The sequence below is a fragment of the Crinia signifera genome, chromosome 6 (genome assembly GCF_055691185.1).
Source record: "Crinia signifera chromosome 6, ASM5569118v1, whole genome shotgun sequence".
In the NCBI taxonomy this organism is placed as follows: domain Eukaryota; kingdom Metazoa; phylum Chordata; class Amphibia; order Anura; family Myobatrachidae; genus Crinia; species Crinia signifera.
In genome coordinates, this window is record NC_139222.1 from 261097637 (window position 1) to 261110091 (window position 12455).

Below are 12455 nucleotides of genomic sequence, written 5' to 3' on the forward strand. Positions count from 1 at the left end.
TGTCCAATTTGCCTGCTCCCACGGTCACATGTGATATCTTCTAGTTGGCCTTCCTATAGCACCAACAAGAAGTTATACTCACACCATCATCCTCTGCATTGTGGTCCTGATTCAGGTTTATTTGGTCGGTGACAATTTGTCCCCGTTTCCAAATGATAGCTATGTGTTAGGCATGTCTGTATTCCTGTATATCACCACTAGGGGCTTCAGGCACCTGTGGACTTGTCTCTCTGTCTCTAGACTCTGGGGAATCAGGTGCCTGATGATTGGAGACAATCAGCTCAATTGGACACCTGTGAGCAGCCTATTTATTCCTCCTGAGACCAGCACTCAGAGCTGGTCATTGTTTGTTCATCCCTGTTGTGGAAAGGAGTGTTTCCAGCCTATCCTTAATACCATAGCCTTGGTCCGAAGTTCCTGCCTGAGATTCCTGCACATCTGCCACTCTGCCAAAGATTCCTGCATGTCTGCCACTCTGCCAAAGATTCCTGCACGTCTGCCACTCTGCCAAAGATTCCTGCACGTCTGCCACTCTGCCAGATTCCTGACACACTGTTTTATTCCTGCCACTCTGCCATGTTTCTGCCAAAGATTCGGTACCTCTGTCAATGTCCTGTACTTTCATTATCGCACATGTTTTGCATCCCAGCCTGTTACCTGCATTGAATTCGGTTAGCACTAAAGTCCCTCCCAGTTGTTTCCTGTGTATTCTTTAAAAAACATCCTGCATTTTCCTACCATCCGTTTGTTCTGTGGAAGTTTGCTTGGAGCTCCAGGGGTTAACCGTAACACTATGTTTATTGTAATCATTTTGAGCAATAGTGTTAGGACCTGCAGAAAAGTGGGGTCCCGTGAAGGGGGCTGCAGGCTTAAATGCATTGATCAATACATGAACTAAATCTCCGCTATTTATTAATATCAGTTAATTTAGTGAGTGCCCTACAATGTCTCTTTAAACAATGTGGAAACAAGCCATAGAGTACTGTAACGAGTCAGCACTCCCAATTGCATACCCAGAAATCCCAAAAGAGGGAAAAGCAGCACTAACCAGTCTTCTCAAGAAAGTATAAGTCCAGAATTTAATCCAATCGATAGCCTGCCGACGTTTCGGTCCTGGTGCATGCCTTTGTCAAGGCGATGGCAATATAAGCAGCAGTAGTAAACTGCAAACCAACAAGGGGGTAGGGGTACTGGGGGTTCAATCTCTAGCCAACCCCTCCATAGCCTAACCCTAAATTTCAACCCATCCCACAGCCTAACCCTAACTGTCACCACCATAGCCTAACCATAACCTTCCACCTAACCCTAACGTCCCCACCATAGCCTAACCCTAACCTTCCACCCATCCCATAGCCTAACCCTAACCGTCCCCACCATAGCCTAACGCTAACCTTCCACCCATCCCACAGCCTAACCCTAACCGTCCCCACCATAGCCTAACCCTAACCTTCTACCAATCCAACAGCCTAACCCTAACTGTCCCGTCCATAGCCTAACCCTAACCTTCCACCCATCTCACCCCCTAACCATCCCCACCATAACCTAACCTTCCACCCATTCTACAGCCTAAACCTAACCGTCTCCACCATAGCCTAACCTTCCACCCATCCCACAGCCTAACCCTAACCGTCCCCACCATAGCCTAACCCCAACCTTCCACCCATCCCACAGCCTAACCCTAACCGTCCCCACCATAGCCTAACCCTAACCTTCTACCAATCCCACAGCCTAACACAAACCTTCCACCCATCTCACCGCCTAACCCTAACCGTCTCCACCATAGCCTAACCCTAACCTTCCACCCATCCCACAGCCTAACCCTAACCGTCCCCACCATAGCCTAACCCTAACCTTCCACCCATCCCACAGCCTAACCCTAACCGTCCCCACCATAGCCTAACCCTAACCTTCTACCAATCCCACAGCCTAACCCTAACTGTCCCCACCATAGCCTAACCCTAACCTTCCACCCATCTCACCGCCTAACCCTAACCGTCTCCACCATAGCCTAACCCTAACCTTCCACCCATCCTACAGCCTAACTCTAGCCATTCCCACCATAGCCTAACCCTAACCTTCTACCAATCCCACAGCCTAACCCTAACTGTCCCCACCATAGCCTAACCCTAACCTTCCACCCATCTCACCGCCTAACCCTAACCGTCCCCACCATAGCCTAACCCTAACCTTCTACCAATCCCACAGCCTAACCCTAACCTTCCACCCATCTCACCGCCTAACCCTAACCGTCTCCACCATAGCCTAACCCTAACCTTCCACCCATCCCACAGCCTAACCCTAACCGTCCCCACCATAGCCTAACCCTAACCTTCTACCAATCCCACAGCCTAACCCTTACTGTCTAACCCTAGTCTAACCCTAGTCTAACCCTAACCTTCCACCCATCTCACTGCCTAACCCTAACCGTCCCCACCATAGCCTAACCCTAACCTTCCACCCATCCCACAGCCTGACCCTAACCGTCCCCACCATAGCCTAACCCTAACCTTCTACCAATCCCACAGCCTAACCCTAACTGTCCCCACCATAGCCTAACCCTAACCTTCCACCCATCTCACCGCCTAACCCTAACCGTCCCCACCATAGCCTAACCCTAACCTTCTACCAATCCCACAGCCTAACCCTAACTGTCTAACCCTAGTCTAACCCTAGTCTAACCCTAACCTTCCACCCATCTCACTGCCTAACCCTAACCGTCCCCACCATAGCCTAACCCTAACCTTCCACCCATCCCACAGCCTGACCCTAACCGTCCCCACCATAGCCTAACCCTAACCTTCTACCAATCCCACAGCCTAACCCTAACTGTCCCCACCATAGCCTAACCCTAACCTTCCACCCATCTCACCGCCTAACCCTAACCGTCTCCACCATAGCCTAACCCTAACCTTCCACCCATCCCACAGCCTAACCCTAACCGTTCCCACCATAGCCTAACCCTAACCTTCTACCAATCCCACAGCCTAACCCTAACTGTCCCCACCATAGCCTAACCCTAACCTTCCACCCATCTCACTGCCTAACCCTAACCGTCCCCACCATAGCCTAACCCTAACCTTCCACCCATCTCACCGCCTAACCCTAACCGTCTCCACCATAGCCTAACCCTAACCTTCCACCCATCTCACAGCCTAACCCTAACCGTCCCCACCATAGCCTAACCCTAACCTTCCACCTATCCCACAGCCTAACCCTAACCGTCCCCACCATAGCCTAACCCTAACCTTCTACCAATCCCACAGCCTAACCCTAACTGTCCCCACCATAGCCTAACCCTAACCTTCCACCCATCCTACAGCCTAACCCTAACCATCTCCACCATAGCCTAACCCTAACCTTCCACCCATCCCACAGCCTAACCCTAACCATCCCCACCATAGCCTAACCCTAACCTTCCACCCATCCCACAGCCTAACCCTAACTGTCCCCACCATAGCCTAACCCTAACCTTCCACCTATCTCACCGCCTAACCCTAACCGTCCCCACCATAGCCTAACCCTAACCTTCCACCCATCCTCCTTCTTGTAGTTGGGTTTTGTACCACGCTCTACTCGGGTGGTGTGAATTGGTGCAGCAATTTCTGGGTCCTGTCCAGGAACCCGGTTTTTGTTCAAGAATGGCGAGGGGATAGAAATGCGCACTCGTGCAAAATGATGTACCACTGTGAGGTAGTAACCGTCTATCAGTAATGCGGGGTACACACCAGGACGACCCGCTCACGATGCACATCGTGAGCGGGTCGTCAGTGTCTCGTCCGACCCGCTCACGATGTGCACCGTGAGCGGGTCCGATCCGATGGCGACCCGCACCCGGCTGTATGGTCGTCATTGAGATCCTACCTGCAGCAGGTAGGATCTCAATAACGACCGACCGACCCGCGGGACCACGCATCGGATCGGTATCGGTCCACACCAGGTCAGAAAAGGGCCCAATCAGCACACAATCTACATCCAATTGATCGGAATTGGATCTAGATTGTGGGGATCGGGCCCTAGTCGTCCTGGTGTGTACCCAGCATAACACATTGTGTACCCAAAAGTGTTGGTTATGCAATCTCAATTTTATAAAGTAAGGTTTGCGGCCTGCACTGCGGGTGGTGTCTGATGGACTCACAAGGGTGCACAATTCGCAGCCTTGCGAGTCAATCAGAATAAGGTCTTATATGTATGCGTGTGGTTCAATAGGAACCTGCAGCTTTGCATTAAGCTGCTATCATACATACATGACCTATTTGTGTTTTTTCAGCTATTACTATATAAGTATCACATGAACTGTGTGATGGTTTAGAGCGCTAAGAAGCTTAGATAAGAAATTGCTCATTTATTTGTGAATTGTATCATTTTTCTTTTCTGGGTCTCGCAGGACAGCTAATCACTCATCTTATACAGTAACAATACAGTATCCCGATCACTAAAGATTCCATCAATCATCGCTGATCTTCTGTACTGAAAAACAAATACACTCTCTCTCTATCTATCTATCTATCTATCTATCTATCTATCTATCTATCTATCTATCCCACTGCAGAATACTGTACATAAAATAAGTGAAGATCAGTACTATAGTATTATTATATATATATATATATATATATATATATATATATATATGTGCCCTAATCCACAGGGAAAGCTATAGCTGTCTCCTTGTTCATTTTATGTTCTTACGGGACTGCCCAGAGATACGGGAATAGACCACTGGTTATTAATAGAAAATAGTATTTTCCTGTTCACTGTACAATTTTGCAGTACCTTATATGTAACAAAATAGCAACAACAAAGCCCCAATAACGCAACAGAGGAAATCACATTGGCCCTTATTCAGATCTGAGCTCAGTACAAATTTGTTTTGAAAATGGGCAATACCATGTGCACTGCAGGTGGGGCAGATGCAACATGTGCAGAGAGACTTAGATTTGGGTGATGTGTGTTGAAACTGAAATCTAAATCGCAGTGTTAAAATAAAGCAGCCAGTATTTACCCTGCACAGAAACAAAATAACCCACATCTAACTCTCTCTGCACATGTTACATATGCCCCACCTGCAGTGCACATGGTTTTGCCCATTTTCCAAACAAATTTGTACTGCGATCAGATCTGAATAAAGGCCATTGTGAGAGACCTTTCTATTGCCTCAAAATTGGTTTCGCCTTAGGGCAGGCATATAGTAGGGACCCATTCGTTTATTAGACTTAAGTCTTGTGATGGGATTACTGTACATCGCTTACCGATTACAACCTCGGTCTTTTAACCATTGACTAAACTGTGTATTGTAGTGAATTCAGCCCCTGCCCCGATGGTCGGGATTTGCACCTGCGCATCTCTGCGCAGGTGCAAAACCCGACTGTGTACGGCCGCGGCGATTTACAATGTCGCCTGGCCATTTGCACGGAGAGAAGGCCGGTGGGGTATGTGGTGAGCTAGGGTGTCACCCATGGGAACGCCGAGCGTTTCAGGGGTGTTCCCATTGGGTTGAGGGCTCGGTGCGCCGGGGGCAGACGCGGCTGACCACACATGATGCCAGCCATTCGCCCTGTCTTCATCCCGCTGCCCCAAATATAAGTCAGTCTTATGACTTAGGTTTAAAGACAGGAAAGAGTGTCTTGGGCTGGTGCACCTGAAGAAAAAAGACTCATAAAATTATGATTTTTATTTTAATATTTCCAAAATAGTTGTGAAATAAAAACACACATACTAACACATAACACATAATAAAAAGGATAATAATCCTCACTTAGTGGACCCCACTTCGTATTATTCCCCTTTAAATCTGTTAGAGGCTGAACGGTGCTATTACAGTGTATATCAAGTCTGGGTGACAGACAATCTTGCAATTGCGGGATAATACCCTAGATTGTAGGTTACGCTGTGTGGACAGACTCAATAGTTTATCTACAAGACAGTTTGTTGTATACTTCGATCACAGTGCTGTTACAATGTGTATCAAATCTGAGTGACGAACAATCTTAGAATTATGGGATAATACCCTAGATTGTAAATCACACTATGGGCCAGATTCTCTAAGCTTCAAAAGTGATAAAATGGAGAGTGATAAACAGCCAGCCAATCAGCTCCTGTCTGACATTTTTCAAACACAGTCTGTGACATGACAGGTAGGAGCTGATTGGCTGGCTGTTTATCACTCTCCATTTTATCACTTTTGAAGCTTAGAGAATCTGGCCCATTGTGGGCAGATTCAGTGTGTATCCAATCTGAGTGACAGACAATCTTAGAATTGTGGGATAATGCCCAATTTTCCTGTTAAATGCATATTACATTCTAAAGACCAGAGAATAAGAATGGACAATATGGAGTCAATTTACCCGGATGGGAGTTCTATTGACCAGTTTCTACTTATTTATTTAACACCTTCTAGAAGATAATATATAGAATCTGATTGGTTGCTATGGGCAACATCCAGTGGCGTAACTATAAATTTTGCTCCCCTCTGCCAAAAAGTATGTCGTCCCCCCCCCCCCCCCCCCCCCGGGCTCCTCTCCAGCGTGTTTCCCCAGCGTGTGAAGTGATGACATCACACGCATAACGGAGAAGCTGAAGCAGGATAGAGTAAGAGAGACCAGCAGACACTGCTGCTTCCCTTGGATCCGACGCATCCCAGGCCTCCCATCCGCCCGCCCATCTATACACAGTAGCCAATAGCCGGCTCTGTGTACAGTCAATTGAATCAATGGGAGGGATTTGTCGTCTCTGCCATGGCCGCACCCACGCTGCAGCTGACTCGCCTTCGGTTCCCAGCCAGTGGGCAGTGGCAGGCAGCAGCATGTCAGTGCGTCCAGCAGGTGCTGGCGCCCACATAGACCCCACTGTGGCTTGCTCTCCCAAGCGGCAGCTGGGGCTGCCTTACAGTAGTTACGCCACTGGCAACATCCAACCTTTCCCAACTCCCATCATAGTAAATTTACCCATAAGAATTGCAAACCGCAAGCAACATAACAGGAATTACACCGACGGCCAATATAAATCAGGGACATTTCCAGGGAAACAAATTTCTCTTTTCGGCTTTTCATTGGAAATGAGGAATTTTTGGTAATTATTTACACAAACATTGAGAAACTCACGTAGCGGCAATATGTTATATTGCCCCAGGAAAATCCCCTAGATCAATGTATGTTCTGTTAATAGACGGTGCATTGACTTTTGCATACTGCAGGCATTACTGTCCTGGTAACACCCACTGAATTGATTGTTGATTTTGCATAACTGCTGACTGAGCGCTATTAGGGAAGCCAATGTATTATGCTAAAATGCTATGCTTGAACAGCTTAATTGCATAATAGGACATAGGGGGTTTAAACTACAAAACTGAGTTTGCTGGATTTTGTTCTATCAGGGTGATTCAATCACAATATGTTCATTTCATTTTAGAAAAGTAAAGCGCAACGCCAACGAAAGTATATTTTGCCAAATGGAAACGATAAAAGAAAAATAAATAATTGAGAAAATGATGGAGTGTCTTGTTACCTAAAGCTGGCCGTACATCTACAGATTGATTGTCCGATCTGGCTGGTTGGAACAAAAACCTGGTAATGGATGAGAGCAAATGACAGTTGACCATTTGCTTTGAAATGCTGGAAAACTGCCAAACTGTCATTCAGATGTTACCAGGTTTTTGTTCCAACCAGCAGATCGGACAACCGATCTGTAGAGTATGGCCAGCAGTGACCAGTGGTGATGGCACGAGGGAAGGGAAGAGGGTGAAATGCAGCCAAGTACAGCTAGGGTTCAAATAAGCCAAATACAGACCTTCAGGGACTGTTCCAGGGTGATGAGGGCCAGGCTGGGTTGGGTTTGCTGGCAGCAGTTGTAAGAGGTGGATTGACCATAGGGATACCAGGATATTCCTGGTGGGCTGATGCATAGCCAAAGTCTGTTTTGTTTGCTGACTTGTGGCCCCTTCCACAGCAGACAATCCACCGTACTCAATAAACGGCATAGTCACCATTCATTTTGCTATTCCATCTCCAGGGCCACCATCAGGAATTTTGGGGCAGGGACTAATTTCCAGTCTGGGCCCCCCTCCTCACTTCCTTACTGTAACCTGGCTCCTGCTCCCCCATCTCCTCTTCTGCTTAGCTGCAGCCCAGAGTTCCCGGAGCACAGGCTTCTTCAACTCAGGATCCACCGGCCAATTAAAATGCAGCATCGGCTGTTGAGCTAATCAGAGCTCGCGTACCGGCAGCTGCTGTGATTGGCTGCCGGTACTCAAGCTCTGATTGGCTCAAAAGCATTTTAATTGGCCACCGGGGTCCTGGGTTAAATGAGCTGCACAGGCCCTTCCAGAGACCGTGGCCCGAGACAGCTGTACCCACAGCACCCCCCTATTGGCGGCCCTGTCCATCTCTGTAGTACAGTAACTCTGCCATCCAGTGATGCTGCCCTGGGTTGGCTAAACCGGTATGTTATATCTCTGGTGCTGCCCATGTCAGACTATGGGCCGGACTGGATATCAGTCCTGGGCCCTAAAATTCCTAGTTCCAGCACTGACTAGGTATAGGCACTAGCGGGGAGGGTTAGGGTCAGGCTGGGGTCGGTCTTTTGCCCGTCAGCATCCTAACTGCTGCGATATCATATGTATCCCTGGCTTAATGAGGCAGGAACTGATGTGATGCGTTACATATGCATTACACAGCACTGTGTAATATGATTGGAGCTATGGAACCAATTGCTAATAATCATCAGAACCCTTTGATCACTCTCGTGCATTCTCCTATCCCCATAAAGAATCGCACCCAACTGGCTTACTCATTGCCATCAGCCAATGGCGAGGAGCTCTGTAATATCGCAGCCAGCTGCAATTCACAAGCTGGAACCGCATTGGGAAAAGATACACAGCCAACTGCAACCGGGGGGTCAACATAATAAAACACCAACATCGGTCTGGGGCGAATATTAGATTTGTGATTATTTTTATTATTTATTATGCAAACATAGAATAATCCTTTCATCCTTTGAAATGAGGCAATTCTTGCTGTCGGACATCATGAACCCAGCCCAGCAGTATAATAGGTTCTTCCTAGTACGGCTCATTGTAAGCCGGCAAACACATAATAATGGTGAGATAATTCTTTGCTAACAAAACCGTATCGAGCTTGAAATCGCCATTAAAACATTAAGGTCATTACATCCAGATGAAAGCAACTCCAGTCTTACTCTTGCATTAGCCTTGAACAAACACGTTCATGCAGTCTGGGTACAGCTATAATCTGATTTTACTCCAGTTATTGCTAGACAATGAGCTACTTCTCACCACACTACCCAAGCAAATGAACAAATGTCTGTGCAATGTCCTTCAATTAGTGCCACAGAGAAGCGAAATGTACAGATGAATGGTGTTTGCTTACATCTAAACCCGAATTTATATAATCCTGTACATATGTTACCTTTATATAATGTGCTGAGAGTCATTAAACAGGCTGATCCAGGCTAACTTTATTCAACTGTTATGGGTGTATTTATTAACCCTAAATTCTCCCCAAAATTGATAAGTAACTAGCTTGTTTAACAAAGCCTGGAAGCTGGAAAATGCAGCGATATACGTTGGTCACATTATCTTGTTCGTTAGGCAAATTAATGCTGCAGACCATTGTTCGCAATTTGGACGTGTCTGGCGCTATTAAACTCGGAGAAGCTTTGATTTTTCTTCAGATGGTAACATCAGGCTATGACCAATGGAATGGAAAGTGTCCCTACTGGAGGGAAATGGGTGGCGCTTTGACAAGGGCAGCTGCTAGGATTCAGGATTTTACAATTTGAAATTTTTTAATTGGCAAAAATATAATTTGTGATCAACTTAGAAACATCTAGTGTCACATAGGTATATTGTTACAAAAAGTGCCACACGTGTTCTTTAGATCAAAATGGAGCTGTCCGTTCCTATTGCGCCCCAGAACTGAGTAAGCATGGTGCCAAGTCAAAAGTAAATGGAATAGTTAATTACCGTCCACCATTGATGAGTCCAACTCTTCCATATGGGATGCAGTTAAAATCCCGGAGGTCGGGATCTCGGCATTCAGAATCCCGACGCCGGAATCCCGACCGCCGAAATCCCGACACTTTCTCCCTCCGTGGGTGTCTACAACACCCCTGGAGGGAGAATAAATTAGCGTGCCGAGCGTAGCGAGGCTCCGGGCCCACTGCGTGGCGAGCGCAGCGAGCCCGCAACGGGGGGGGGGGGGGGGGGGGGGGGCGATCCAGGTCCCCCCTTGTCGGGATTTCGGCGTTCGGGATTCCGGCGTCGGGATTTTGAACGCCGGGATCCCGGCCGCCGGGATTTCATACTGAATCCTTCCATATGCCTCCTAATGGTTTGTATCCAAGCTGGAATGTGGCAGAAATATTATCCACAGTGGAGGAGAATGGTAGAGTGGCTATAGGCAAAGCCGGGTGGCGGAGAATTCTGTTTCAGATGCAGCCGGCACTTGGAGATGGTATCAACTGGGGCTGGTTCGGATAGGTTCAATTTCTCTGGTGTGGGCAGTGAGCTCCTGACGCGTTTCGCAGTGTCAAAACAACTTTATCAAAGGTCCAATGGGAAGAGTACATGTAAGTTCAGGGGAAGATTAAAAGAAGAAGGTCCCCTGTGCAGAATCAGTGGGGCCCTCTTCTCTCGAAAGGCCCCATACACTTATGCTATTTAGGCCAATTTCACCCTATTCTGATGGATCGCACTGAGAAAACAGGTGAAATCCGCCAAAATCGCATGTGTCTGACCTCGCATTTGATCCAATTCGAGGTCCCCTGCACATCTGATCAGAGTCGGAGGTCTGACCTGCCTGCACGTCCGACCACCAACTCGGACCCCTCCAGGCGTCAGGGTTACGGGGTCGCATGCGATACATCCTATGCAGAAGAACTGCATGCCAGTGACAGCACTACGGTGCAGCAAGTGTATTGCACCGGTGCCCCTGAGGACTAATGGGTGTGTGGCATATGCGAACACACTGCTGTGTGGCATATTGCGAACTTGGGTTGAAGTGGAGAAGAAGGGTCTAAGTTATGTTTTTGCACAAGGGCCAACCACAACTTCTGCCACTGCCGCATGCGATCTTGCCACCCAGGAAGGTTCCGGGCGGCTCAATGGGATCTGATGGCCATACACCGCCGTGAGATTTTGCAGCAGTACGGTATATAGTCATCTTAAGGTACTGTAGACTCTGGCATTATGCAGGTCTCGGGAATGGAGCCCAGTGATTTATTTGGCGAAGATAGGGCGGTGACTCAGGACCTCGACTGGTTAAGTATATAAACATGGGTTCAGTGTGGTTCAGGGTTCCGCACCCATTATAGAAATGTTAATGTGTATGCTAAATGTGGGTTGTATCATTGTCACTTGTCATATAGAGATTGTATGTTAAGCATAAAAATGTGCAGTTCGGTTCTCTGGAGTTTTAAATCCACCTGAATTTTGAGAATCTGAACTGAACCATTAACCGGTCCGTATTTCCTGAGTCCAAATTTATGGTTTTGGATTGCGAGTATTACATTATTTTAGCTGTTTTATCTATTTTTCTGAATGAATATTGATTTTTGTTGTACCGATTTTAAACGAACAAAAGAAAAAAAAGAATCCGAATCAAAACACAGGGATCTGTGCACATCTCCAGTTATACTTCTAGTGCCTCTGTAGCCATTGTTCAGTATGACTGCAGGTAGGAAAGTCACACTTCAGCAGCTCTCCAGAGTCATGTGGTGATTTACACACAGATCACTTTACAGAAAGAAGTATTGGTAGCGGGATCAATCAAATCCCTCTTCTCCTTCTGTTTTGAGTGGAATTCATCCTATAAACTGTCCAAACATGAATAAACTGATAAATAGCAATAATGTAAAAAAAAATTATAACAGCAATACGGAATGATTTTTATGGGTTACACTGCTAGCAATGGTAAAAAGGCTCCTTGGGAAACCTTTTTTTTTAATTATAAAAATAAATCATAATCATCGTTAAAGTAACATGTTCAGTATACAAAGCCCAGTGCCCGCCACTGCTGCACTATGCTAACCACTGTACATTGTACGCCCTGTATTCATCACCCACGGGTACAATATTAATTTCTCTTACTGAGATTAATAAGTAGTTGAATGAGTGTAGTAAATGGAGTGCATTTACAGGAGGGAAATATGCAGTTGCTATGGGGCCCGGGGGCTTGGGAGGGCCCCAAGGACCAGCAGTCCCCTGCACCCTCCTAACTTTTCTTTCTAGACTTTTTTTGGTTGTTGTAAGGGCAGCACAGGCAGTGGCTGCGCCGCTGTCCTGATTACTCCTCCAGCAGCGGTGACATGAGAAGCGCTGCCACACGGGATACCCGGCGCGCTGCCACACGGGATACTCGGAGCGCTGCCACACGGGATACCTGGCACGCTGCCACACGGGATACCCGGCGCGCTGCCACACGGGATACCCGGCCAGCGCC